Consider the following 6,000-nt stretch of genomic DNA (forward strand, 5'->3'; position numbering starts at 1 on the left):
TCTGCTCTTCGGGTCTAGGCAGAAACGAGCTTCTCTATTTATTTGTCAATATTCACACTGAAATCCCGATGAATATGCAGTAATGCTAGCGACGATCACCTGTCATTGTTCATTGTTGATCGTACATTTGATTTGAACAGACGTAGTACACTGATAGATCTCCACTGTTTCACTCGCGAGATGTTATAAACCAGTGTACGTGTTCGCCATCGAGCGACCTCCCAAATGAATTCGTCAAAATTACATACATATTTACCAGGTCAGTTTCGTATGTCTCAATCAATGTTGATTTGTTTGTTTGTTATATTTCCTACAACACAAGGAAGCGATTTTCTGATAATACCTGACGCGACTCCACTCTCCAGTTCCTAATCATATGATCTATAAACGCAAAATATAATGAGACTTTCCAATACTGTTTTGGCGTGTTTGCAGGATGAGTGGCTCTGGTAGTCAGTCAAACACATCGCCGTGGCACAATTTCAACGATATCGAAGGGTTCTGATAAATCTAATGCCGATTGGTACATCTCATTCCAAACAGATAAACCGTACTCTGTAAAATGTGCTCCGAAACTACATGTATTACACTGAATATAACAAATTCAGATCTTGCAAACGATACAAGTTACTGTCCAATTTTGTCATGCATGATCTCCAATAAAACTTCTATTTTGAAACCAAATGCCGTTATTTCATGACATTTCATCAATTAAAAAAGTTACAACATATGTGTTTCCTTTGAAATTTAATTTATAAATTTTTAATTTTGCAATAAATTTGTTGGCATGCCGAACCGATGTGCACGCAACTGCGTGTTAGCGTATAGGGAGCTGTACGCGCCTGGACTATCATCGTATCTCAAGACCATACTCCCAAATGGTGTCAAAGGAGAGCCGAACATTCAGTCACTTTAATTTTCTCCTCGGAGTGGGTATCGAACCAGAAACTTTTGTGGCGCTTAATTTAAGTTCTTTAAGTGTTCTGAAATTTATTCCCCTAGGCGTCGTCTCATATTTTAATGAAAAATAAATCATTGTCCAAGGCTACTGTAGGCTAAGTTTAAGATCACGATTCAACTAAAACGGGAAAAAAATAATAAAAAATCGTGATGATATTTGTCCATTACCGTTTTAATCATTGTTAATAGCGATCTCACTTCACCTGTATCGAGCTCCCTCGGGATTTTGGTACAATTAAAACACGTCATTAAAATGCTGTGCATGACATGAAGTTCAACACCCCACCGAAGACAGGCTATTATATGCAATTGTGCAGAGTAGCGTATTGCAGGCTTAGGGTAGACCTGTATTTGGAATCTACTTATAAAGAAAATAGTTCTAGAACATGCACCTTACTCTTCACCTATATTTATATTTGTTTGGCTTTTTAACTATTTTGATCTGAGCGTCACTGATGAGTTTTATGTAGACGAAACTCGCGTCTGGCGTATTAAATCATAAGCATGGTATCTTAGATAACTATTGATGACTCGAAAGCAAAAATAACCCTACGAATAAAAGTGAATCGTGGACATTGACATATGATAAGTTTACAGCCGATTTCAATGAGTGTGTAGCTAAAGGTAATATCTTTAAGTAGCTTGCTTGCTAGCTGAACCGTGATATCACTATTAGGTTAGATTAACTACCCTGCTTTCGAAGTAACCTAGTCCAATAGATTTTCTGTTGGACTAGTCTGATCTTCAAGGAGGATAGTTTACCTAACCTAACAGTGGCTTCACGGTTCAGCTAGCAAGCAAATTAATCAAATATACTACATTTGCCTACACACTCATTAAAATCAGCTGTAACATTAAACATTTAACTTGAAAATTGAAATTATATATTATTGATTGAAATATTATAATCGAATATAAACGTAAATTCTAAGTTATTTTTTCTATTCAACTGTCATTTCCCTATAGATGTTGCATATGAATAAATAATGTTTACTTTTCAAGAATTTAGTAGACTATGAATTTCAATCGGACTGACAAATATTGAACATTGAATATAAAGCTCCTAAATACTAATTATTGGTTGTTATATAGTAAACAGTGACTTAATTAACTAAAAGACATGGTCTTTAATTTAAATGCGTACGCAATAACAATTCCAATGCAATGGACACAACAAAGAAATCAAAAATGCCGATGTGAAAAGTAATTCTGATATATTTTTCTAAAAATGACTGTTGAAAGACGTGTCCTGATTATTTTCTGTTTAAGTAATATTTTCGTTTTAATTAATTGTGAACTATTAACAGGATTATATAACTTTACTACAATTGGAGCGAAGCAATGTTCCAGCCAGTGTTACGATCATGGAAGTTGTATGTCTTTTGTTTACAACAGAGATGTTTTACAGTGTTTTCTCTTCATCAACAATGTTACTTTGGATGAAGAACATTCGTATAAAGGAATAAATCAGACTGCACTCAAAAGACGTATGGACATATCAGATGTAAGTTTTTCTTTCATTGCAGTGTTGTTTTACATTGTCATTCCGGAGTCTTTTATAGCTAACTATGCGGTATGGGCTTTGCTCACGGTTGAAGGCCGTGTGGTGACATATAGCTGTTTATTTCTGTTTTATTTTTGTGTTTTTGATCTCTTGTGGAGAAGTGACTCCTTGGCAATCATACCACATCTTATTTTTTATATTTACTTTTTTTTTTAAACTCCAAACTCAATTTGTAACCATACTTCAAATAAAAGCCAATATAAAATCACGGGAAATATATTCCCTTTAAAAATAGAAAATAAACTAAATAGGAAGTATGATCAGACACATTTTTCGGCTTGAATAATAAACTATTTTCTTATATACACAAAAGACAGAAATATGAAGAAATATATTAAATCCGTCTCAGTACGCATGCCATTCAGATAGTGTTAATAAAAACCAATGAGAAATTTATAGTGCTAGTACATATATATTTGTGTCGAGTAGTCTCTTTTACAAACTAAAATTGACCTCGTGTTAATACATCTGATACAGTTAAATAAAGGTTACAGTAGTACACCGCTGTTCGAAATTCATAAGTCGATTGAGAAAAAATACATCCGGGTTACAAACTAAAACTGAGGGAAACGCAAAAAAATATAAGAGGAGAACTACGACACAACATAAACACAATCCAAAAAATAAGCACACACAGAAACGAATTTTAGTATAACAATGGCTATTTTCCTGACTTGGTACAGGACATTTTAAGAAAAACATGTTGGTTTGAACTTGGTGTTGTGGCTAGCGAAATCTCCCGCTTTTATGGCAATGTTAAATACAACATTAAAATGACATCTAACATAACCTGACCTAACACCTATTTGACTTGTATCACATGTGTGGCGGAACAACTAGAGACTTCAAAGTGACAATACACAAAACATTTAATTTATTCAATTCAAACTTGAGTACAAATTGGACATACAAAGACATTAGGGAGGACGTTGGTCTTTGGCTTCACACATTATAATTTTTTTTTTGAAAATCATTATGTTTGAATGTGAATATAAAGTAATATAATAAAAAATACCAAACTTCAAGGCCATTTAAAATCGGAGAATTCCTTATTAAATGGCAATATCAAAAGCGCAGACACGTCAAAAGAATGGAAAAAAGCTGTCATGTTAAAAACAAATCCGCTACCTTTATTACCAACTGTCTTCTTGATAGCAAGAAACCTTATTGTAGGCTTAATCTTTTGAGTACAACAAATAAACAACATATAAAATTTAACCACTGAAGATTTTTCGTCAAAATTTAGTACAAACATGACATCAGCAATACGTTAAATAAAAAAGGAGACAAATTTTTATTGCACAAGGTCAAACTTTTGAAACAGGTTATGACCTGTCCCAAGTCGGCAGCCTGTAATTCAGTAGTTGTCGTTTGTGTATGTGTTACATATTTGTTATTCATTCATTTTTTATATAGATAAGTCAAATAGTTTTCTTGTTTACTAAGTAAATTGTTTTACATTGTAATTTAGGGATCTTTTATAAATAACTGACTATGCGATATGGGATTTGTCCATTGTCGAAGGACGTACGGCGACCTATAGTTGTATATTTCTGTGTCATTTTGGTCTTTTGTTGAGAGTTGTCTCATTGGCAATCATACCACATCTTCTTCGTTATAATATTGGTTGGAAGGATACTGATTGGTATTTGAGTCTTGAAAAAGATGCTTGTTTTAGGGATTGTAGTTTGATTATCTGGTTCATAGGTCTTTCTCATTTCTTGTTTTTTTTTCTCTACCAGTAAATTGATTGCTATCTGTTCTATACAATGTGACTTGAATATAGAGTTGTCTCGTTGGCACTTATTCCACATCTTCTTTTATACATTTATTATTAAGTTGTGCGCTGAACTAGTTTTAAGTATCGGCGCCAACTATTAAATTGTTACTTTGCATCTTTTTGTTGTTTTGTTTGGTGCCGAACACTTTCAAGCTGATTATTTTGTTGATCATATGCAGTTATGCCTTCAAAAAGTGTACTAAAAGACGCTGCCCACAACTGTTTTAACGCTGTTCTAGATTTAACTATAAAACGAAATGCATGGATATACAGTATATCAAATATCCGCGAATTTCGTCAATCTTTATAAGGGTATAATGCTTCCCATGTTCCGGCGTTAACAATATCGAAAGAAAAAAATACCCGTAAAATTTTCTACAGAATGTGACTTGGATGTAGAGTTGTTTCATCGCACTTTTTCCACAACTTCCCTTTTACATGTTTTTTGTTAATGTTGGGCGCTGGACAAGTTTTAAGTGTCGGTGTCTACTATTAAATTGCTACTATGCATCTTTTTGCAGTTTTGTTTTGTGCCGATCACTTTCAAACTGATTAATTTTGTTGAGTATATGCTGTTATGCCTTTAAAAGGGGAACTAAGATACGCTGTACACAACTGTTTGAACGCTGTTTTGGATTTAACTAAGATAAAATGCATGGATAGACAGTACATCAGATATCCGTGAATTTCGTCAATTTTTATTAGTGTGTAATGCTTCCCATGTACCGACGATTACAACACCGAAAGAAAAACAAATACCCGTAAAATGTAATCGCTTTTTCAGAGTTAACATCATGTGTGTTCCTATCCCAAGGAGCCTGTAGTTCTGTGGTTGTTTATATGTATGTGAGCGTTTATTTTTGCTGCAGTTCTATGTTTCTGTTGTTCTAATTTAAGTTTGTAACCTGAATTTGTTTTCGCTAAAGCGCCTTGGACCGTACATTTCCCTATAGTTGTTAATTGCTGTTTCATTTGATCTCTTGTGATTAGTTGTCTCATTCGCAATAGTAGCACATATTCTTTTTTTGATATTTGATATCAATTGAAAAAGAAACTCACGCAAAACAATCTGGTTAACACATTGTTTCGAGCAATAGGTACAATGTTTCAATTTTACCCAATTGAAACTTCCAATGTATAATGTATGAATAGTTGCTACCTCTTTGTTGATTCCTTTTGTTATTGAAGGATTTAAAAATTTATGACCTCCTTCGAACGAATCAATTTACAAAGAGTTATTAAGTGTCATTCTAATTGTAATATTTCAATAAAAAAGGCAACGCTGATACATAAACTAATCTTTTTTGTATCTATTGAATTGCATATTTCCTATGATCTATTTCTACATTTATATTTGATTGAATTGAACCAGAAAATTAATATCTTCATCTAAATGAAAAAGTTGAAACTTAATATAGAAAAGTAATAATTTTGACTAAATAATAAATGTTCATTTGAGACCTTAATGCAATTCAGAACTCGGTATTTAAATGTATAAAAAGGACTTTGTATGATAGAACAAAAACGTGAATTAAACAGAACCCAAAGGAATTATCTAATTTTACAGTTTTGAAATTTAATACAATACATAGCATCTCATGATAAGTTGTAATTGCAATTATGTATGAAAATACGTATCGCACGGATTTAAGTACATACCACTATCGATTAACCAACGTACGATTGATTTACCCCC

This window comes from Mytilus trossulus, chromosome 12 (assembly GCF_036588685.1).
Source record: "Mytilus trossulus isolate FHL-02 chromosome 12, PNRI_Mtr1.1.1.hap1, whole genome shotgun sequence".
NCBI classification, from domain to species: Eukaryota; Metazoa; Mollusca; class Bivalvia; order Mytilida; family Mytilidae; genus Mytilus; species Mytilus trossulus.